At 50.4% G+C, this 24057-nt stretch overlaps 2 protein-coding genes and 1 non-coding gene across 26 annotated transcripts in view; 1 reads left to right on the top strand and 2 right to left on the bottom strand.

Moving 5' to 3' along the window:
* The window catches only part of KIAA0513 (KIAA0513 ortholog), a 62981-nt gene extending 43074 nt beyond the window's left edge, over window positions 1-19907 (bottom strand). For 6 of the 23 annotated variants that reach the window (XM_078357893.1, XM_078357899.1, XM_078357907.1 and 3 more), the window contains exons 1-2: window positions 19789-19907; window positions 17814-17892 (exon numbers count right to left, since the gene is read on the bottom strand). The gene's annotated coding sequence lies outside the window, so the exon portion shown is untranslated. Of the gene's footprint in view, window positions 1-17813; window positions 17893-18881; window positions 19026-19788 lie in introns of those variants that run through there. The other 17 variants (XM_078357896.1, XM_078357900.1, XM_078357908.1 and 14 more) reach the window with 4 other exon arrangements.
* A 165-nt stretch (window positions 19908-20072) lies between these two features.
* The window catches only part of ZDHHC7 (zDHHC palmitoyltransferase 7), a 51060-nt gene continuing 47075 nt past the window's right edge, over window positions 20073-24057 (top strand). For both annotated transcript variants that reach the window (XM_035282267.3, XM_008986320.5), the window contains exon 1: window positions 20073-20180. The gene's annotated coding sequence lies outside the window, so the exon portion shown is untranslated. The remainder of the gene's footprint in view (window positions 20181-24057) is intronic.
* Window positions 23794-23910, bottom strand: LOC118149833 (U5 spliceosomal RNA). The gene has a single exon (XR_004737543.1). It is a non-coding gene; the product is annotated as a U5 spliceosomal RNA (small nuclear RNA).

Below are 24057 nucleotides of genomic sequence, written 5' to 3'. Positions count from 1 at the left end.
GTAAACCCTTGTGAAGGGCAGGTTCTGTGCTAAGTGCTGGGGACATGGCTGGCAGTGCAGGGGACACACTCCCCACGGCACGGAGCACACAGCAGTCTACTGCTACTGCCCTCCTGGACTCAGCAACAGAGCAACAGGCTCCGAAACAAACCGTACTCTACCACACTGCTGAGAAACAAGGGGGTGAGTCAGCCCCGAGTGGATCAGGGAGGGAGGAAAAGGAATTCCGTGGTTACAAATCAACAGCTCAGCCAGGGGCGGCAGCTAATGCCTATAATCCCAGCACTTTGGGAAGCCGAGGCAGGAGGCTCACTTGAGGTCAGGAGTTTGAGACCAGCCTGGCCAACATGGTGAAACCCCATCTCTACTAAAAATACGAAAATTGGCTGGGCGCGGTGGCTAACGTCTGTAATCCCAGCACTCTGGGAGGCCAAGGCAGGCAAATCATGAGGTCAGGAGTTCAAAACCAGCTTGGCTAGCATGGTGAAACCCCATTTCTACTAAAAATACAAAAATGAGCCGGACGTGGGGGCCTGTGCCTGTAGTCCCAGCTACTCCAGATGCTGGGGCAGGAGAATTGCTTGGACCTGGGAGGCAGAGGTTGCAGTAAGCTGAGATTGCACCACTGCACTCCAGCCTGGCAGAGTGAGATTCCAGAAAAAAAAAAAAAAAAAAAACAATAAAAATAAAAATCAATCAACCAATCAACAACTCCTCCGGAGTAGGAGTCTTTGAAATTTCTTGTTTCCTTAAAAGTTGTTCTAAGTCCCAACTCTAGTCACCTCCCACAAGCACCTAGATGTATACTTTGCCCTTTAGTCATTGTTTAATTGGTCCTAAGTAACTCCTGAGTGGAGGGTTGGGCCCTCGAGTTTCAGACACTGAGACTGATGGGTTTCAGCACAGGCTGCTGGATTGTTTACCATCAGCTACCACCTTTGGCTGAGCTGGTTGGTTGATGGACAACCCGGTGTTAGAATCCATCTCAAGGCACTCCCTCCCTGGGTGACCAGCTGCACTTCTTTCACCAAAGGAGCCAATGGCCGACTCTGGACAGCTGAATTCAATTCGAATAGAGACTAACCTGGCTCTCCGTTCTTTCCTGTAATTTGGCAAAATAAACGAATATTGCCCCAACCCCTTGGCATGGAGACGGTGGCACTAAATCAGAGGACAGGGTGAGGCTCCCTAAAAGATGCAGGGTTCAGGCTCTAACAATGCAAATGAGGCCAGCCTGGCTGACACGGTGAAACCCTGCCTCCACTAAAAATACAGAAAAATTAGCCAGGCGTGGTAGCAGCCACCTGTAATCCCAGCTACTCAGGAGGCTGACGCAGGAGAATCATGTGAACCCAGGAGACACAGGTTGCAGTGAGCCAAGATCATGCCACTGCACTCCAGCCTGAGCAAGACTTCGTCTCAAGAAAAAAATGTAAAAAGGAATGTAAATGAGGCCACTCTGGCACTGCTATAAAGAAATACCCATAGCTGGGTAATTTATAAAGAAAAAGGTTTTAATTGGCTCCACGGGCTGTGCAGGAAGCACGATGTTGGCATCTGCTTGGCTTCTGGGGAGAAACTTATGAACACTGTGGAAGGCAAAGAGGGAGCAGCCAGGTCTTACATGGCAGGAGCGGGAGCAAGGGAGAGAATGAGGGGAGATGCCACACGCTTTTAAACAAGCAGATCTCATGAGAACTCACTCACAGTCTCCAGGACAGTGCCAAGGCGGATGGTGCTAAACCATTCATGAGAAATTTGCCCCCACGATCCAATGCCTCCCACCTCCAACACTGGTGATTACAATTCGACTTGAGATTTGGTGGGGACGCAGATCCAAACTGTATCAGAAACCAAGGTAGCTCAGCGGGGAATGGAACCAACCTCCATTCTCTTTGAGCTTGGTGGTTGGCTCCCACTGGGCCCACGAAGGGCCAAAGCTAAGTGCTGTGCGCCAAGGACACCTGCGCCTCTGTGGGAGGAAAGACTTGGGCAAATTCTCCTGGATCCAGGGATGGCCTGGTGGGCCACAGTGAGCCCTCTGCTCAAGAGCCACTAGAATCTGTCACCGCCTACCCGTGACACCTGCCATCTCTGGCTGGGCGCCAAGGCACTCTACAATCTGGAGCTGCTCAAAGCTGCCCACGCAGTTCTGCAGGGGACAAAGGCAGAGGGGACAAAGCCACGGTGCAGGAGTAACCTCACAGATGCACTCGGCCCTGGTTCCTTCAAGACAAAACATCTGCCCTCTTCAGGCCGCTTTTCTCTCTCTCCCGCTCACACACACCCTGCACCTTTGCTGAGGCTTTCTTAATTCCCCCCAACACTACCTACCTCCCTATGGGCCATGGCCAACCCAAAGCCTGCCCCTCAATGCGGAGAAATCAGAATATTGTTACTGTGTTCTACTGTTTTCTACAGGTCGTTTGTGGTCTGAAATCCTCCCTTATCTGGGTGAAACATGCTTAACAATATTTGATTAGTATTATTATCACCATTACTATGATTTAGAGACACAGTCTCGCTCTGTCGCCCGGGCTAGGGTGCCGTGGCACAATCTCGGCTCACCGCAGCCCTGAACTCCTGGGCTCAAGCCACCCTCCGATCTCAGCCTCCCACAGTGCTGGGATTACAGGTGTGAGCCACTGTGTCCAGCTTGAGAAAGTCTTTTAACAAAGCAAAAATCTTTCTTGCAATAAAAGCTTTGCTTTTCGAGAAAAAGAGGGAAGAGAGAGAGAGAGATCTGCTTTGAGACACTGAATTCTTTATCAAGCCCAGATCCAGTTCTGCAGCATGAGGCTCTGCACATGGGGGACTACCTGGATACAGACACTTGATATCACAGATTAAAGACTCTTGGGCTGGGCACAGTGGCTCACGCCTGCAATCCCAGCACTTTGGGAGGCTGAAGCAGGCAGATCACGAGGTCAGGAGTTTGAGACCAGCCTGGCCAATATGGTGAAATCCAGTCTCTAGGAAAAATACAAAATTAGCTGGGCATGGTGGCGCATGCCTGTAATCCCAGCTACTTGGGAGGCTGAGGCAGGAGAATCGCTTTAACCTGGGAGGCGGAGGTTGCAGTCAACAGATATCATGCCATTGCACTCCAGCCTGGGCAACAAGAGTGAAACTCCACCTCAGAAAACAACAACAACGGCAAAAAGACTCTTGACTCTCAGAAACCCCCTTCATTTCTCCATCCATACCTTTTCTGACACTCCCCATAGAGAGGATAGGCTCTTGGGCTGCCAGCTGAAGCCTTTATCTCAACCTGGAAGGCGGGGTGGGTGCGGAGGGCTTCCCTCCACCCTCTGCAAGGCGCACAAGGTAAGGAAAGACGGGCGCGGGAGTTGGGGGACGGCCCTGAAGCCCAGGTAATCCTGCATATCAGGTGCCCCCGCTCCCTCTCACCTAGTCACTCCCCCTGTCTGATTCCTGACTCCCTCATTTCTTTAATAACATCTGGGTTAAACAAAGAAGGGAGCAGGTCAGGAATCAGACAGAGGGGGAGTGACTAGGTTCTGGCTTCCTTATGGTCGCTCCGCAGGGAGTAAGCGCAGCCCCCGGACCCTGCCCTGCCCACTGACGGTGGCTAAAAGGCTACACAAAGACACACAGAGTAGCTTCTGAGGCCTCTGAGAATCCACCAGTAGCAGGTAGAAGGGGGTTGATGACCAGAATTTGAACTGCCATCAAGGCTGCGGTGAGTTTGCCTTTTCCCTGACCCTGGTATCCCCTTCGTGCACAAAATACAACCTGAAACCCAGGAGCGTGCATGTGTATGCCCGGGGGCTCCAGGAGAAGCCTCTAGTAACAGGAGAGGGGTCACCTGCTTCTGAGACAGTGGGCCAGATCGCTGGGTTTTTTCCTTTCTCCCTGTCTCTCTGGTGTCCTGGTCCCCAGGCAATTCTACCGCAGCAGTGGTGAGCCTGCAGGTGTCTGAAGCTCTGGGAGAGGGAACCTTCCTTTCCAGCTGGAGGACCTGCGGTCCGAAGAGGGTGAAAACCTGCTGGCTTTTTCTATGTCCTCTTCTTCCTTGGCCACAAAAGTCAGCTGCGGTGGAGCCGGTAAACTACAGCCCTGCCTCCTGGCTACAGGGGTGAAGATGGGAGGCCCAGGGCCCCACGAAGTACTAGGGAGACTGCAGAGACGGAGGAGCGTGGGAAAACAACCCCGTAAAGTTGTTATGAGCTCCTGGGCTCAACCCTGAGCGAGGCGTAAGTAAACAGAGCCCTCAAGCACAGATCCTGAGTGCTGAATGCCCAGGGCCCAGACAGGCCATGGAGTGCTACACAGCAGACAGATCAGAAGCGCGGACACAGGCTTGGAAAACGGCACCAAAACCCACAGCAGAACGGTAGGGACTGAGAACCTGAACCCAAGCTGCTGCAGCGCCTGCTGAAACCACGGTACCAACAACTCTCCGGAGGACTGAATCAAGACCCCCAGCTTCCTAAGGTCATATTCACCATGTTCAGGACCAATCCAGAACCACTCAGCATACAAACAAGATGAATATCCTCAACTCGCACTGGAAAAGATGATCAACAGCTTATCTGACCTAACACAGTGATCGAAAGTCTCAGGAGAGAAATAGAAGGTTAAAAAGGGAACCAAAGGGAAAACTTCAAACTAAACACACAGTAACTGAAATTGTAAAAACCCACTAGATAGGCTCAACCCAGAAACGTGAAGACAGGCCTGGGCTGCATGCCTTCCTGACGAGCGCAGGCTGGACCTAGGCTTCCTCTCAGTGTGTGCCATCGGCTGGCCTCAAAGGATGGCACCAGCCTATAGACAGGCTGTCCATCTGCAGAAGGAAAGGGATTCTTTTTTTTGAAACAGAGTTTTGCTCTTGTTGCCCAGTCTGCAGTGCAATGGTACGATCTCAGCTCACCAAAACCTCCGCCTCCTGGGTTCAGGTGATTCTCCTGCCTCAGCCTCCGAGTAGCTGGGATTACACCACCACATCCGGCCAATTCTGTATTTTTAGTAGAGATGGGGTTTCTCCATGTTGGTCAGGCTGGTCTTGAACTCCCAACCTCAGGTGATCCTCCCAGCTCGGCCTCCGAAAGTGTTGGGATTACAGGCGTGAGCCACTGCGCCTGGCCGAAAGGGATTCTTTCTTGAGAGAATGAGGAACATGAAAAATAACAGAGGGGGAATAGAATTGACGAAGGCAGAGCAGATGGGCTTCCAGTGGGCTGATGCTTATCAGCGGCGGGCTGAGCAGCAGGGTACGTGGGAGAGGAAGTGGGGGAATTTAGGGAGTTCGAAGTACCAGAGCCCTGAGTTTTTCCATCCTCTGTAAGGAGAAATGAGTCCAGGCATGTAGAAAGCACTCTGGGTCAGGAAAGATGTTTGTTTTAAACGGCACAGGGTAAGAAACTGCTACGAGAATGGCCACGTGTAAAAGGAGCAGCTGCACAGCAGAAAGAGACATGGCACGTGGACAGACAGACCTCACAAGAGCAGCCCCACACAATTGACTCCTGTGCTCTCTACATAAAGTTCAAACAGCCAGAGACCAAGGGAAGGGGTGAAGCAACCCCCTCAGTGTAGAAAGCCAGAACACAGGCAAGATCGACGGCGACACCCCAGCTCGTTTCCAGGGCTGTGACACGACCCACCGCCTGTGACATTTCCTACAGACCCTTCCTCGGTGGCTGTCCTTTGAGATACATGTTAGCGGTTCCTGTCATCTGCCTGGCCCCGCAGCAGCACAGCCATGTGTCCAGGATAAGTACAGAAAGTCCAAGCCAGACAGACAGACGGACAGATGGAAGTGGGCTACTCACAGGAGCTCCACAAAGCCTTGTGAGGTGCCTGCTGGTGCTGAAGGTAGCACTTGTCCACATAGCCTGCATAGGCTGGAGCAGCGGCCAACATACAGGGTGGAACCTGGTCCCTTGCCTGACAGGGACTTAGGACCACCAACTCTTCAAAGTAGATCCCAATTCCAGGAATTCCCTTTCCCATTCTTAAAACCTGGTCTTTGGGGCTGGGCATGACGGCTCACTCATGTAATCTCAGCACTTTGGGAGGTCAAGGCGGGCGGATCATGAGGTCAGGAGTTCAAGACCAGCCTGACCAACATGGTGAAACCCTGTCTCTATGAAAAATACAAAGATCAGCCAGACATGGTGGCTCATGCATGTAACCCCAGCTACTCAGGAGGCTGAGGCAGGAGAATTGCTTGAATCTGGGAGGAGGAAGTTATAGTGAGCTAAGATTGCGCCACTGCGCTCCAGCCTGGGAGACACAGCGGGACTCCATCTCAAAAAAATAAATAAAAATTATCTTTTGCACCACTTGTTTATAAACTTCGTAGTTGTTAAAAATAAAGAAAGACATTTATCCCACCCATTATAGAAGCTACATACAGTCACAGTTTTCTAAAACATTTTTTCCTTAGGAACTTATATTTGAATAAAAGGATGACACTTCCAGACATTGCAAAAGTCTCTGCTCCTCCCTCTCAGGGAATCTCAGAAGGCTGCCTGTCTCCAAGTGCCATGCTGAGGCCTGGCACGAATGCCCTATAGAAAGGCAAAGCCGACTACTTCCTGCTGCTGCCTCTGCACATGGCAGTGCTGGTAGGGAGCCATGCTGGTCCGGACTGTTCTTTTTCACAACGCTCAGCATTACCATTATTTACTACCTTTTAATAATTAGATAATAACTACAACTCACGTTTATTGTATATGCCCTACACGCCAGTCACTAATTATCTGATTTCATTCTGCAGTAACGTATGAGCGAAGACTATTATCCTCACTTTATGGAGGAAGAAACTTCAAGGCTTAAAAGGGTTAAATAGTTGCCTAAGGCCAGAGAACCAAGATGGAAGTGTCTAGATAAACCCACACAGAGCTGGAGTCCACAGTCTTGCAATCTTGCGGGTATGGACAAGGACCCTGCCCCCTGTTTGCTCATTTGGTAGATGGATAAGGACCCTTCAAATAGCTGTAGTACACTGGGGTGGACCAATACTCCCTCTACCAGGAGCCATGGGGAAAGACTCAACCTATAGGTCTCCGCATCTGGGAGACACACAGGCCATCTGTGATCAGCAATTTGACTTTCTACTCAAAGTGTATGAACTTCTCTATTTCCCATGTTAGGAGAGGCTGACAAACAAGGAGGGCCTAGCACTTTCCACCCGTAAATCTGGGCTTTCACAGAAGTTACTCACGGCCAAAAGAACAGAGATGAATGTTATTCAAGAGACTTGGTATTCTAGAGAATAAAGGCTGCCTGCAAAGAAGCGGGAACAAAACAGCTATGTACTAAGGAACTCGAGACTTTGTGTCACTCAAATAAAGTCCCAAGATGTTAGGGTCACATGCGACTTCCGGCTTCTGGCAAATGGGTAGGAGCTTGGCGGACAGATGAGGAAGGGACAGGAATGCAGGAGTGGGCAATGAAGGGGATTCCTGAGAATCGTTTCAAGAGCAGGACACTGGAGCCCAGAGGGTGAAGTGACAAGGCAAAGCTGTATCTCCAAAGTCATGTGATGGTTTCCTCACATGGGGCCAGAACCCCCACTTCCTGCCCACTGTGTCACCAGCTGGGTAACAGAGACAACAGGGGAACCCAGCGTCACTCCTGCCCCTGGGTGGCTTGTCACCTCCTGATCAGTGCCAAGTCCAGGAATGTCACCACCTGAGGCTGAAGAGGACGGCTGCTGCCTTTCTGCCACTCTTGCCTCACAGGTGGAGTCAGCACCCGCATAGAAAGATGAAAGTTGTTACTTTGTTGAGTTCAAGCTATTCACTTGACAACCATCTTTAAGCCCCTACCAAGTACCAGGACCATGATAAATCTTAGGAGACAAAGATGAACAGGACACGACACAAGCACAATCCACAATCCAGAGAGACGCATACAAAAAAGATGACAGCCACGTGCTCTGACTCTGGGACGCAGGTGCCAGTGGGAGCCCAGAAGTAGAACTCCATTCTGCCTGCGGCGGTTTCAAAGGGCTGCGTTCTTTGGGTGACATCTGGTAGAAGCCTGGACCTGCCAGTCATATAACGGAAGATATTCCGGACGGAGGAAACAGTTGGTGCCAAGTGGCAGGCGTGAGGTGGTTTGCCACCCCCCACAAGGCTAATTCAGACTTATTCCGACCTAGTTGGAGACTCAGGAAGGTTTAAAAAAGGACTGCCTCGTCTAGCACAACTTCAGTTTATATTTGGAAGTATTCCCCCAAACCGTAAAGCTGAAACACACATAACCAACCACTTTTCTACCATAATAAAATGGGAGCTGAATTCTTATTTAGGGGACCTTAATATATAACAAGAATTAAAATACATCACATTCTGCACTCCAGTCCTGCTCTGCAATATGCAAATGCATTTCTGAGGAGCCTGGAAATGGTGGAGTTGGCACATGTTTACTTGCATGTGAGTGAGAAGAAAGGTTTCTGCGGCTGTTTTGCTCCAAGGCTACCTAGACAGGCTCAAGGGCTGCTTTAAGTGTACTGATCCAGTTCTCAAGGCACCCGCTTCTCTACACGGCTTCTCTGCAAAATTCTCATCTGTAGTTGAAAAGTAGAGCCAATGTTCTTTCATCTTAAATGCTTTGGCTGCTGGCAGCTCCCATTTGGCCCATGCTTTTAGGAAAAGCAATGATAGGGTGGGAAGGGTTTAACCTGAATGGAGAGAAGAGACTGAAAAGATGGAAACCTGTCAAGTTTCCTGAGACCAAAAACCTTCCTGAATTCCGAGACAGCAACAAATGTGGAGCTGCTACGATCGACAGTGGGGTTTCTTTCGAGACAGAGTCTTGCTCTGTCACCCAGGCTGGAGTACAATGGTGCAACCACAGCTCACTGCAACCTCTACCTGCTGGGTTCAAGTGATCTTCCCACCTCAGCTTCCTGAGTAGCTGGGATTACAGGCGCACCCAGCCAGCAATGGGGTTTCTCGACAATGGCACTGTTAACATTGGGACTGGATAATTCCTTGTGGTGGGGGCTGCTCTGGCACTATAGGATGCTTGTGACTATCCTGGCCTCCACCCACTAGATGCCAGAAGCACCCACCCGAGTTGTCACAACCGCAAATGTCTCCAGCTGAACAATCCTGATCTACATTAACACCAATCCAAAGAATCTCAATCTCTGCACTTGTTTCTTGCTGAAAATCCTTCTCTGGCTAGGTGTGATGGCTCACGCCTGTAATCCCACCACTTTGGGAGGAAGAGGTGGGTGGATCACCTGAGGTCAGGAGTTCAAGACTAGCCTGGACAACATGGTGAAATCCCGTCTCTACTAAAAATAAAAAAATTAGCTGGTGTGGTGGCACATGCCTGCAATCCCAGCTACGCAGGAGGCCAAGATAGGCAAATGGCTTGAACTTGGGAGGCAGAGGTTGCAGTGAGCCAAGATTGTGCCACTGCACTCCAGCCTGGGCAACAGAGAGAGATTCATCTCCAAAAAAAAAAAACACAACAAACAAAAGAATACCCTTCTCTCTTTCCTATCACCATCACCCCCCCCCCAAAAAAAAACCCAATAAAGATTAATCATGCCTTTGGGAGGCTGAGCAGGGGGATCACTTGAGGTCAGGAGTTCGAGACCAGGCTGGCCAACGTGACGAAACCCCATTGCTACGAAAAACACAAAAATTAGCCAGGCATGGTGGTGCACATCTGTAGTCCTAGCTACTCAGGAAGCTGAGGTGGGAGTATCACTAGAGCCCAGGAATTCAAGACCAGCATGGGCAACCCCATTGCTAGTGAAACCCCATCTCTACAAAAATGAAATTAGCTGGGCGTGTTGGCACACACTTATGGTCCCAGTTACTCAGGAGGCTGAGGCAGGAGGATCACTTGATCCCAGGAGGTTAAGGCTGCAATAAGCCCTGATCGTACAACTGCACTCCAGCCTGGGCAACAGAATGAGACCCTGTCTCAAAAAAATAAAAAAGAGTAATCATACGGACCTTTGATGACACGTAAGTCCCTACATTAAACAGTGTTTTGGGTTACAAGGAACTGACATTAAATGGCCCTAGCTAAAATAGGCTCCCAATGGTACTGACTACCCAGTGGCCTCTAACGCAGCCTGAGACCCGAGAGTTTGTGTTTGGCCATTCATCCATTCAATCACTCAACAAGTATTATCGAGCATCTACAGTGCACCAGGCATTGCTCCAGGTGAAAGAGACAAAAGCCTTGCCCTCAGGGAGCTCATGTTTTAGTCAGAGAGCAAAAAGCAAACTAAGATATTATAGCCATCATCTGTGCTATGAACAAAATGAGTCACTAGCAGGTCAGAGCTGTGCCGACCACTGTTGGAGCCACTGGCCACATGTAGCCCGTGAGCCTGTAAGTGTGGCTCGTTCAACCTGTGACCTGCTGACCACACCAGATTTCAGACTTTGGACAGAAAAGAGAATGTAAACTATGTAAACTATCTCATTAATAATTTTTATATAGATTACATGTAGAAATAACATTTTATATATATTAGGTTAAAAATAATCTATTAACAAATAGATTCTCTTTATTTTTGAGACTGAGTCTGGCTGTGCTGCCCCGGCTGGAGTGCAGTGGCACAATCTTGGTTCACTGCAACCTCCACCTACCATGTTCAAGTGATTCTTCTGCCTCAGCCTCCTCAGTGGCTGGGATTACAGGCAACCACCACCACACACTGGTAACTTTTTCTATTTTTAGTAGAGATGGGGTTTCGTCAAGTTGGTCAGGCTGGTCTTGAACTCTTGACCTCAAGTGATCCACCTGCCTCAGCCTCCCAAAGTGCTGGGATTACAGGTACAAGCCACTGCGCATGGCCAACTAAAAAGTGGATTCTATCGCTAGATGACTTTACTTGTTTAACATGGCTGCTAGATTTAAAATCACACACGTGGAGTGCCTTATAATTCTGCTGGATTGCGCTGGGTTAGGGAAAGTGGCTGGCAGCAAGGGGCAACTTCAGCCTGAAAAGCAGGGAGGTCACTGCGATCCAGAGGCCTTGGGGCCTAGCACAGGGAAGAGGCAAAGTCAATGCTCTTCAAGGGAATGAACCTGGCCCATTGTATCCACAGTGAGGCAGGGTGGACGGAACTGAGACTGGGAGGCTACAGGGACCAGCCCATGGAAGCAGGGACTTGCAGGCCAAGTTACAGACATGGGAACACATCCCAGGAGCAACTAGAGAGTTGGAACCTGGGGAATGACCTGAATCTGATTTTGGAAAGATGCTGCACTCCGGCCACTGTGTGGAGGGCGGGCTGGCGGGCTGGCAGGAGCAGACACAGGACCACAGGTGGGAGGCGTGGCCTCACAGGGCCGCTCCAGCTCACTTGGCAGGTTCCCCGGATGAGGGAGAGATGATGTCAGAGACGCTACTTCTCTCCCATAGCATAGATGACTGAGCTAATTCTACTTCCATCACATTTCTCATTATGTAAAATACCGCTTCCTCCTACGAGAGCAGACTGATAAACGGTGTTTTATTATCCAAAGCGAGCCTTGGGCTTCCAGGAGTGGTGCTGTCATGTGTAATGAGTTCAACATCATCCGCCTCTCACTGAGGAAGGCAAGGACTACACTAGCTTCACTCTATTAACTGGTTTTCTATTTCCTTCCAACCACCGCAAATTAAGTTTTTTAAAAATTAGGGGGAGGGAGTCTTAGGTTTGACACTGACGTTGGTCTCACTGAATTATTTTATCTCGCTCCTGATACTTCCTACTCACTTAAAACATGGTTCTCTTCCTTCAGGAGGCTTCGCCCTCCTTTCTGAGCCCCATTTTGTATCCCAGCTTCCTAGGCTCACCGGCGTCCCCTGACTCGAGGATGCCAGCGTCACAGCAGCCGTCCGCACGCACTGACTCTGGCATTTTCCATTTGTTCCACTGCTCCCAGATTCTCATTTTTCGCTAGCAAATTGGTCACTTTTGCCACTGTGAGTCATCTGCTTGTGAGTCATGCCTGGCTGTGATGTAAAGGCCAGGACAATGTCTCGGAACACACCTGGCAGGGAGAAGGACGTCACTGAAGAAGATGGTCTGCCAGGCACCTGCTTTCCTATGTAGATTCAGTCATTAAAAGAAAAACATAACCCCTTCTCTCTCCTTTCTTTCTTCTAATTTACCGTTCCCATCAGCCTTGGCTAGAAATTGTTCCTGCCGTGCAGTGGGTCCTGGCCACGCATTCCTGATATTTAGAGGCAGGAGAACATTTCTGGAATAACGCCAGAACCCCTGCAGGAATGAAAGCAGGATTTCCTCAAGTAAGGGTCTTCCTCTACTGTGCACGGCGGCCCTCACACGCAGGCGGCCGCTACCGCACTTTCCTTTTGTTCCACGGGAGCTATGAGATCCCGGGTTACACGGAGACCACCACACCACGTGTGAAACGAGGGAAGGTGACAGCTGTGCCAGGGCAGGGGTGCCTGGTAGATGTGACCACATGCAATGTGGTGCCCGGGACTGGATCCCAGAACAGAAAGAGGACAGTACCGAACACCGCAAAAGTCCAGCAAGGCCTGAGGCACAATAAGCACACCCAGGAGCGCTATCGCCGCTCACCCACCCCACGCACAAAGATGCCATCTGCAAGAGGGCAGATGGAGTAGCGTGCAGAGGGCCAGAAGGCATGGGCTCTCCTTCCCAGTACTAGACAATCACCACAAACATCTACAGTAAAAAGGAGCGGAGCGCAGACACGTTTGCAACAGCAAAGAACTAAAAACGAGCCTATTACAAGGCCACATACTGGATCATCCTTACGAAATGTCCAGAACGGTGATTCCAGAGACAAAAACTGGATTCGTGGTTGTCAGGGGCCAGGCATGGGAGGCGGGGGCAGGGACTGCTAATGGACCGGGGCTTTGTTTACGGGGTGATGGAAACGCTGTGAAATTAGATTACAGTGAAAGTTGCACCAGTCAGTCAAGTTACTAAGAATCACTGAATTGTACAATTGAAATAGAAGAATGTGATGACATCTCAAACATGCTCAATAAGCTGTTAAAGAAACAAAGAAAGGAAGAAAGAAGGCTGTTTAAACACTCTAAGCAGGCTGGGCGCGGTGGCTCATGCCTGCAATCCCAGCACTTTGGGAGGCCGAGGTGGGTGGATCACGAGGTCAAGAGATCGAGACCATCCTGGTCAACATGGTGAAACCCCGTCTTTACTAAAAATACAAAAATTAGCTGGGCATGGTGGCGCGTGCCTGTAATCCCAGCTACTCGGGAGGCTGAGGCAGGAGAATTGCCTGAACCCAGGAGGCGGAGGTTGCGGTGAGCCGAGATCGCGCCATTGCACTCCAGCCTGGGTAACAAGAGCGAAACTCCGTCTCAAACAAACAAACAAACACTCTAAGCAGGCCAGGTGTGGTGGCTCATGCCTGCAATCCCAGCACTTTGGGAGGCTAAGGCAGGAGGACTGCTTGAGCCCGGGAGTCTAAGACCAGCCTGGCAACATAGCAAGATCCCATTTCTACAAAAAATAAAAATAAATTAGCCGGGGATGGTGGCGCACATCTGTAGTCCCAGCTACTTGGCAGGCTGAGCAGGCAGGACCGCTTGAGCCAGGGAGGTCGAAGCTGCAGTGAGCCGTGATTGCACCACTGCACTCCAGCCTGGACGACTGAGCAAGATCTCATCTCTAAAAACAAAGAAAGAAAAAACGAGACAAACAGTGTAAGGTAAGTGAGGGAGATTGTGAAGCCAGAAGACTTGAGGTCAAAGCCTTCCTTTTACAGCCTGGGAGAGGAGGGTCCCCACAGTCAGGTAGAGCCCAGGGCTCCCTCAGCCACGAGCTGTTTGTGCCCCCAGTGTTTCCTCATCACCTGCTCCGCGCTGGGCACTGGGCTAGGCCTGGGGAACAGAAGAACCAGCAGGACAGCACAGGACTTGCAGAACCGCTTCTGACCTGCTCAGGGAGGAGTGGGTGGTGAAGAGGGCAAGAGACAGGCACCTGCCACGGGACGGGGAACACATCCAGCACCGCCGTGGCCACACTCAGAGAACTAGGGTCTCGGCAGGATGTCCTGGTGCCCGGGGCTTTGAGGCAGGGCTTAGGGGCCCAGTGCCCTGTACAGCACATGTCTCCGGCGTGCACTGATGGGGGGGTCTCAAAGGTGACCTGCACTCTGCCAGGGGAGGCAGCTCAGGGGAGAGGCGGAGAACCCAGGCCCAGAGGCAGGCTACCCCGACCCCTGCGCTGCCCTCACACATTGTGTGATGGAGGCACGTTACTCCGCCTTTCCATGCCTCCGTTTTCTCATCTGTAAAATGGAGACAGTAACTGTGGCTATCTTATATCGTTTTTGTGAGGGCTAAAGTGACAGCCCCATAAGGCACTGGGCACATAGCTGGGTGTTGACAGAGGAAACCCTCTAAATATGAGCCATGATAACGACCACACTATTTTTATACCTCAGCCACCTAAGATCAATTGCCCCCATCACCTTCCTTCCCGTGAGCCCTCCGTACTTGTCCTGGACAGGGCGAGCCCTTCCTAGTGAAGTCTAAGGCACAGGACTATGAAACCACCCCAGAAATAAAAGCACTTTGCCCGCACTCTTGCCCCACTTACCTCTGCAGACTCACTTCTGCTAAGCACCTTCCTTTCCCAGATAAACTCCTTGGCAGGGGTACAGTCATCTTTCTTTTCCTTTTTTTTTTTTTTTTGACATGGAGTTTTGGTCTTGTTGCCCAGGCTGGAGTACAATGGCGCGATCTCAGCTCACTGTAACCTCCGCCTCCCAGGTTCAAGAGATTCTCCTGCTTCAGCCTCCCACGTAGCTGGGCTTACAGGCATCTACAACTATGGCTAGCTAATTTTTGTGCTTTTAGTACAGAGAGGGCTCCACCATGTTGGCCAGGCTGGTCTCAAACTCCTGACCTCCAGTGATCCACCTGCCTCTGCCTCCCAAATCCTGGGATTACAGGCGTCAGCCACCACACCTGGCCTCATCAGCTTGTAACATGGGGAAACAAGTTATCTGTCACAACAGTCAGGAGCTGTGGCAAGGCTGGAGGAAGCAAGGATTGAGAGGAGGGACGGTGAGCACTGCCCATGGGGTGAGGCAGGTGATAATCAGGGACATTAAAAGGACATCAGATCTCTGGAGGGGGACAGAAGAAACAGACAATGGGGAGAGGAACCAGGAAGCTGGGGGGTACAGGGAGGGACAAACTACTTTTCACTCGACCTCTTTCTGTATCATTTGAATTTGGTACCATCTGCACATATTAGTCAAAAATAAAAATAAAAATGGGGGCATACTGGGTATCTGGGTGACAGAGTCAGGAAGTGAGGCATCTCTAGGTGCAGGTGCCAGTCACCAGATAAGTCAGCTGGCACCTGTCCTGCCCTATCCACTCCCGCCCTTCCCCTCCCCCACCCCCAGCCCAAAGGGAGAACAGTTGCTCTGTGAACTCCCTGAGGGCTCATCCTTGGTAACACCTCAGTGGCAGAAGCCTAGCACTCTGAAGTCCTTGGTAAACAGCCCTTCTGAATGGCCGAGAGGAGGCTTCTATTGACGCCACCGCCTCTGGGCAGCATCGCCTAAGTGGGAGACCATCTTATCAGCCCGGGCCATTTCTTTCTCGGATCACTGGCCACCAGCAGAAGCTGAGAGCAAGGCACAGAGTCTCCCTCTGAGTCCCCAAGAAGGAACCAATCCCGCTGATGCCTTAATTCTGGACTTCTGGGCTCCAGAACTGTGAGAATACATTTCGGCTGCTTTAAGCCCCCACTTGGAGGTTTTTGGTTAGAGCAGTCCGGAGAGGAATGAAACCTGGCATTACTGTGTATCCAGTGCGTGGATTCTCTTGCCCAGTGGTCTGCTAGACAGGCTAGGTTAGACCGTCTCTAGTAAAAGCATTCTCCAATAAACAAGGTCATTTCTAATATTATTATGAAGAAAATAAAACACCGTAATATGACAGAGTGAGTGGGCAGGACCAGAAGAAAAAGGAACATTCTTTTGACTATTAGGGAAGGTCTCACTAAGGATATAATATTACAGCAGTGACCTGAGCGGCAGGAAGCTGGCCATGGAAATGGGAGGAACAGCCCGTGCAAAGGCCCTGAGGCAGAGTCATCTTGGCACTCAAGGCCCAGGAGGAAGGTGGAAGCTTTGTGAAAGACAGTGGCAGTCGATGAGGCTGGAGAAACAGGCAGGGTCAGTCAGCACCTGCACAGTCAGCCTGGTTGACTAAGGTCCTGGGATGCTGCTGTGAGAGACACGATTTAACTCAGAGTTTCTAAACGATCACTCTGGCGTGACCACGTTCTTAAAACTAAAGGCCGGGGTGCAGTGGTAAATCTCGGTTCAGGGCAACCTCCACCTCCAGGGCTCAAGTGATCCTCCCAGCTCGGCCTCCCTAGTAGTTGGCATTACAGGTTTGCACCACCATGCCTGGCTAATTTTTGTCTAATTTTTGGCAGAGACGGGGTTTTGCCACGTTGCCCAGGTTGGTCTTGAACTCCTGGGCTCAAGCAATCCGCCCCCCCTTGGCCCCCACAAAGTGCTGGTATCCCAGGTCCAGCCACCAAGCCCGGCCAAGGCCAAGTCTTTCTATTACTTTTGTCCTTTGGTTCCTGGAACCTTGGGGCTCTGCAGGATGAGCTCGATGAGTCACAGTTCCCCAGCGTCTCCAGGCTTATTCCATCGACTTCATTCACCACTGTAGTGGTTTCTAATGAATATGCTTATTTTTTTTTACCCTTCATGACACGTGATGTCCAGAAAAGAACACAACATTCGAAGCATGGAGCAGTTGGGAACTATCACCTGTTTCACGCAGACCTACACTTCTGGTTCCTGTGCCCAGGACTACCGCGGCTTTCCACTGTTTCCACCACTAATGTGCCAAAACACCTACCGGCCAGCCTTCCCCTGAAGTTCTTTTTTTTGATGCCCTGATTTTTAGAAAGTGGGATTAAAACTTGTCCTTTCCTCACGAGAACAGCTATGCCTTTTTTTTGTTTGTTTGAGATGGAAGTCTTTGTCACCCAGGCTGGAGGGCAGTGATGTGTCTTGGCTCACTGCAACCTCTGCCTCCAGAGTTCAAGTGACTCTCCTGCCTCAGCCTCCCAAGTAGCTGGGACTACAGGTGTGCGCCACCATGCCCAGCTAATTTTTATATTTTTAGGAGAGACGGGGTTTCACCATGTTGCCCAAGCTGGTCTCAAACTCCTGACCTCAGGTGATCCACCTGCCTCAGTCTCCCAAACTGCTGAAATTACAGGTAGGTGAGAGCCATCGCGCTGGCTCTAAGGCTTATTTTTAAGTGTCGCCATGACCCATACAATGCCACATAGAAAAAGTGGTTTAGAATAAAGTTACTGGGTCCGCTTGCCTGGTTTCACAACCACTGCATTTCTCTTTCGGGTGGAGGACAAGAAAAATGATTGTAGCAGGCTTCAGGAGAACAGCCGCGCTCTCTTGCCTCACACAGCTGAAGACACCTAGGCTATTTGGAAACACGGAGCACTTAAGCAAAACACACACTTAGCAATCACACTTCCTACTAGATTTCTCAAGGACCTCTAAATAAATCTGAGTCCATGCACACTACCTCAAGCTTGGGGCAGGGGCAGGAGTGATGCGGCCGACACGGTAAGCCAGGCAGTGGTGGAAGACAAGGATGTTTTGCAAGCCCTTTGGAGAGCCCAGGACCCCTGGCGTGCGGCACGATCCACCTGGGTCCACCCCACTCTCCACCCCGCAGGGTGGCAGGGGCTGCTATATCCAGTGAGACGGCTGTGCTAAACACTTCACTGTGCCCCCAGTAGCTAAGCGACCCTGGGCAAGTCACTCAGCCCCAGTTTCCTCACCTGTGACATGGGAACGACAACACACCCATCATTGCCAAGCTTATAATGAAGATCAACCAAGAGTCTGCGAGGGAAAGCCCTGTAAGGTATGAAAATGAGGGTGATTATGGGCAATGGAGCTTTTACTCCCACCTTTCCATCTCTCCTGATGTTGGCTGACTTCTCATGACTTTTTTTAAAAAATTGCCCCGGGCTGCTTTCGGTGTTTCTTTTAACCTGATTACTTTTGCTTTATGAGAGAAAGGAGAGAGGAGGTGGGAGGAGAGAGGCACGCAGCATGACTCATCCCACCCCAAACCTTTCCTGGAGACTGTCCTAAAACATACTCCTCACAGCCACTGGGGCTACTATAAAGCAACTCACTTTTGAAGAAGAAGTTATTGTGAAAAGAGAACTGCGTCTAATATCTGCGGACCCTCCACTTTCTGAGGCTCTGCAGCAAATGATTTAAAGCTTGTGATTTACTCAGTCACCCAGTGGCTTCTCACTGCCTTTGGCTGTTACATCTCAAGTAATGCAAACCAACCTTCACACTAACTGACACGTCCCATACAAAAGGCAAACACAGCCAGAAACGTCAGAACCTAACAGAGGCTAGTGATGATCTGATCGCTGAGGCTGCCTACATGTCAGTCCCACGCCATCTTCATCTCTTTAGTGGAAAAAGAAAATCTCATGAGTCAACTTTTTCATTGCAAACCAATCTCAATAGCCTTTCGTCCTGTGCTTCAAAGGCATAAGCAGTCCTATTTCTGAACAAAGTGGAAATAAAAACAAGTGACAGCCAGAGACACTGAACAATGGAGAACATACCCTTCCCAGGAGAAGTGGGGGGAGGCAGGAAGGAACGCTCAAATGCAATACAATCCGAATCTTTTTCCTTTGCACCACTGAGTGTTAAGCATGTCTCTGCCTGCTTTTAGGTTGAGGGTGGGGGTAGCATTTAAGGAAATCAATCTGAAACATCAACATCAAGTCGCAGCCTGGCTAAAGCAGCCTCGGCCCTGACAGCTGTCAGCCACACTGACTCACCACAGCCACACTACCTCCACGTCAGGGGCGCCTCACCTGTGCCAGCTCAGAAGCGAGTTCCTGCTCAATCTGCAGGCTGGGACTCATGCCTGGCCCTTACCTAGAGAGGAAGAGGAGCTGGCCAGTGCCTCTGCAAAGTCTTTTTCTCCTCTTCCCCTTTTCATCTTCCGAAGTCGAATCAACCTGCTACCCAGGGAAGCACAAACCAAGGGCAGGGGTGGGAAGGGTGGGGGGGCACGCATCCAGCTCCAGAACACTCAGTTCTGTCCTTTCCAAGATCCTGGAAATGGGCTCAATTCCACCTCAGCCAGCTGTCCTAAACTGAACTGCTAAAACCACATTTTCAATGCTATCCTCCCCTTTGCTTACCGGCCCATCAAGAGGAGAGGGAAGAAGCAGAATGGACAGGGGAGGTCACCGGGGCCAGGAAGCCCCTTTCTGTCACCTCCCCACCCCCCCGCCAGCCCCGGGAGCAGTGAGGCAGCTACTTCACACCCCGCACACACGCACGACTCCCCAATGTCTTTCTCCCCTGGGTCCCTGCACCCTCTCCCCAGCTCGCCCTTACAGGAGTCCGTGTTTTCTTCTTTCCCCAAGACTGGGACACCAGCTCTAACCCAAAGCCGCCTGCTGCCACGATCTGCCCCGGGACTGGGGGCGCCTCCTCCTCCAGGCGGCGGCCCGGGCTGCACTCATTCCCAGACGTCCGCACTGCCTCTCCGCCCGTGGGCTCCCAGCGCCCTTACCCTTTTCCCTTGGCGTCCCAGCAGGCGAGGAGCCAGCGGAGATCCCCGATCCGAGCCCCAGGCCCGCGAGGCCCCGCCCTCGATGCCCCGCGAACCCCTCCTCCCTCCCCGCGCCCCCCGCCCACGGCGCTCCCAGCTGTCACCCCTCGCAGACCCCCGCCCGGGTCCCCGTCGTCCCTCCCGAGTCATCCTCTTACAAGCCTGTCAGGCCAGCCTGAGGCCGCCCCACCGCCCCTCTCACCGCGGGCGGACCGGGCAGCGGAACCGGTGCCGTCGGACTCCGCGGCTGCGGCGACTGCGCCGCCCGCGAGCAGCCGGGTCCTTTCCTGGCGCCGCGGCGTGAGCTGTCAGTCAGCGGGACGTGCCCGCCTCCGGTCCCTTCTGCGCAGGCGCGAGACGGGCTTTACCCTCCTCGCAGGGGGGCGGCCCGAGGTGGGCGTCACGTGAAGGGGCGGAGCCTGCGCGGCCCGAGGGCTGCCCCGCCCCTTGGGAGCGCGCTCGGGGACTCCGGGAACCTTGCTGGCTCGCCCGGAGGCTGCCTGTTGTCGGGCTCTTGGAAGAGTGGGTGGGGCAGGCCCCGTGCGCACAGGTGAGTGAGTTATTCCCCGATTTTGTTGCGGGTAAGGGAAGCGCCAGCAGGGAGGTAGGAAATACCGTCTGATTCTGGTTGCTTCCCGGCCCTGGGTTTCCCTACCTTTAAAACAAGCGTGTCACTTGCCCGCCCTATCCCCTAGTTCCAGTGAAGGCATGACATTAACCAACATACCTTTAAAATTAGTCCGGCGAGGCTTTGAGCTGGAGCTAAAAAGAATAATGATAATAAATTAAAATTTTTAAGTAATTTGAAAAGAGATTTAAAGAAGAAAAAAGTCCGGCGAGGATACAGGTTATGGAAGAGCAATTGGAGGCCAATTTACTTTTTAAAACGGGGCGTCTTCGAGACTGGTAGATTCCAAATCAGCTGCTCCATAAATTCTAGGCCAGTCTGCCTTTGTTCAGCAAATACAATAAATACAACGTTCAGGCTATTCCGTTTCTTCTGTCTCTTCAATTCAAAGGAAAAAAACTTTTTCAAGTACAGTGCTGCCTTTGGACGCCTTTTTGGCTGTGAAGTAGAGAAACAAACGGCCAGCCCCTCCCTGTGATTTGGGGTTATGGCAGACTCGACTCCAGCACCTCCCAAAGCAGAGAATCTGGTTCTGGAGTGTTGTCTCCAATTTTCTGTGCACATTTGTACAACTACATTCCAGGGCTGCAGTGCTCCCTCTGGTAGCTCTTTACATGAAATGATGAAGCCCTCTCTCTAAAGAAATGCAGTGATGGGCCGGGCGCGGTGGCTCACGCCTGTAATCCCAGCACTTTGGGAGGCCGAGGCGGGTGGATCACGAGGTCAAGAGATCCAGACCATCCTCGTCAAAATGGTGAAACCCCATCTCTACTAAAAATACAAAAAAAAATTAGCTGGGCTTGGTGGCGCGTGCCTGTAATCTCCGCTACTCAGGAGGCTGAGGCAGGAGAATTGCCTGAACCTCCCCCCAGGAGGGAAGGTTGCGGTGATCGTGCCATTGCACTCCAGCCTGGGTAACAAGAGCGAAACTCCGTCTCAAAAGAAAAAAAGAAATGCAGTGATATCTGAAATAGGGCTGAATGTCAATTTTAGAAAACGGTGGGTTTTTTGAAGTTACGGGAGTTATGCAGGAGAAGCAAGTTCTACCACTTAAATGATGACATATGGATTGATGATCAAGTATCTGTCTCATGCCCCAAGCAGAAGTGATAGTCCTTGGAAAGATGGAGACTTGAACTGTAGACTCCTTGGGAAAGTTTAAGGGAACACAGCTGGGAGCTGCAGTACCATGACGGTTATGGAGTCTTCAGCGCCATAGCTCCTTCTGGTTCATTCCAGATTTGTTTGACCAACTGGGTGTGGCCACCATGCACGTGAGGCTGGAACTCAGGGTGTTTCCAGTTTGGAAACCTTACGTGGATGCTATAGACAAGTGGGTATGCTTTTGGTCTTTGCAGGGTTCTGCCCTTAGTTCAGCAGAATGCAAGTGCTAGCTTGCAGAATACATGGTAATGGAGGAGGATGGATGCTGCGGCTGAAGGAACTCCTCCCCTAAATCAGCAAGTGAACCTAGCACAAGGCACCGACTTGTGCCATCCTGACCTGACATTGCATTACCAGCTGTTCAGGAGAATTGAAAAAAAGTGACTCATTTAGAGTCAGATTCTGTTTTAGGGGAATATCATGCAGACCCTCTCCTGACTGCATGGAAGGTTTTCTGACTTTGTCAGAAGGTTAGAGAGAGGTAGATGACATGACCATTTTTTTAAAACAGGAGGATAGCTGGGCGTTGTGGCGTGCGCCTGTAATCCCAGCTACTTGGGAGGCTGAGGTAGGAGAACTGCCTGAACCCAGGAGGCGGAGGTAGCGGTGAGCCGAGATTGCGCCATTGCACTCCAGCCTGGGTAACGAGAGCGAAACTCCGTCTCAAAAAAACAAAAAAACAGGAAGAGAGTGAATTCTGCAAACCACAGATCAGTAAACTTGACATTGGGCCTGGAAAATCTTCAGGACAGATGACTTAACAAAAAAACAATTTGTGACCTCTCCAAAGAGGAAACACCAGAGACAAAGACCAAGTCACACTAGTTTAACCTTATTTCTTGTTGTGAATTATATAAACTGGTATATCAAGGAAATATGGTGGAAATATGCATCTGGACCCAGAAGGTGTATTTCCCAGGATTCTTTCAATTATAAGTGTTGGAAACTCAATTCAAACTGGGAGGCTGAAGGCTCGTGGATCACCTGAAGTCAGGAGTTCAAGACTAGCCTGGCCAACATGGTGAAAGCTCGTCTCTGCTAAAAACACAAAAAAGTTAACCAGGGTGGTGGTGGGCACCTGTAATCCCAGCAACTTGGGAGACTGAGGCAGGAGACTCGCTTGAACCCAGGAGGTGGAGGTTGCAGTGAGCAGATATCGCGCCAGTGCACTCCAGCTTGGGCAACAAGAGCGAAACTCCATCTCAAAAAAATAAATAAATAAAAATAATAAATAAATAATTGAATAAGTTACAGGCCGATTTCTTGTATATTTTTTCTGATTCTGTTCACATTGTATATTTTTGAGAGGCTGTGCACATAGGAACATATATAAAACATATATAATCCACAACTATTCTTTTTTACGTAAATACACAGTTCTATACGACTCAGCATACCTTGAGGACTATTCATATCGATTCACAAAAACGGTCTCATTTTCTTTTTACAGTTGCAGACACAGTATTTCATTTGAGTCCAACATATAGGACTTTAATATATTGATGGGCATAGAGGGTGATACCAGTTGTTTGCTTCTACAAGGATGCCACAGGAATTCATCCTACACATAGAGTCACCCATCTGCACAAAGATGTTTGCATCTGGGATTTTCCAAAGAGAGGAACTCCTGCGTCAAGGGGCATATGCACTTACACTTTTGTGACTCGTGTTGCCAACTTACTCTGCAAAGGGTGCAACAAATGTGCAATTGTACCTATTTGGTTTGCCCTGCAAACATAGCGTACTTGTATTACCAAATCTTTACCCATCTGCTAGTGAAGAATGGTATTTAGGGCTAGGCACAGTGGCTCATGCCTATAATCCCAGCACTTCGGCAGGCCAAGGTGGGTGGATCACCTGAAGTCAGGAGTTCGATACCAGCCTGGCCAACATGGTGAAAATCCATCTCTACTAAAAACACAAAAATTAGCCAGGCATGGTGGTTAGACCCTGTAATCCCAGCTAATTGGGAGGCTAAGACACGAGAATTACTTGAACCCAGGAGGCAGAGGTTGCAGTGAGCCAAGATTGCACCAGCCTGGATGACAGAACAAGACTCTGTCTCAAAAAAAAAAAAAAAAAAAAAGGTATTTTCTTATATGTTACATTTGTATTCAATCCTTTCTGAATGTGGCTTAATATCTTTTCACATATTTGAATAAAGCTTCTACTTTAATTTTTTTTCTTTTTTGAGGCGGGTTCTCTATTGCCCAGGCTGGAGTGCAATGGTGCAATCTTCGCTCACTGCAACTTCCACCTCCCGGGTTCAAGTGATTCTCCTGTCTCACCCTCTGGAATAGCTGGGTCTACAGGCACGTGCCACCACGCCCAGCTACTTTTTGTATTTTTTTTTCTTTTCCTTTTTTTATTTAGCCCTGCATAAGCAGGACATCAAAAAATTTGGTTTTAAACTCATAATTGTTCCTCTCCATGGAAATCTTTAGTAAAAGGTGAAAGACTTATTCGTTATGACGAGAAACCAGAGGATAATTTTTGCTTTTTTAATAGAGATGGGGTTTCACCATGTTGGCCAGGCTAGTCTTGAACTCCTGGCCCCAAGTGAGATGCCTGCCTTGGCCTCCCAAAATGCTGGGATTACAGAGCCTCTACTTTAAATCGGTATATTTCCTGGAAT

The sequence above is a fragment of the Callithrix jacchus genome, chromosome 20, assembly GCF_049354715.1.
Source record: "Callithrix jacchus isolate 240 chromosome 20, calJac240_pri, whole genome shotgun sequence".
In the NCBI taxonomy this organism is placed as follows: domain Eukaryota; kingdom Metazoa; phylum Chordata; class Mammalia; order Primates; family Cebidae; genus Callithrix; species Callithrix jacchus.
The sequence above is the reverse complement of the archived record's forward strand: the minus strand, read 5'-3'. Positions and strand labels throughout refer to the sequence as shown.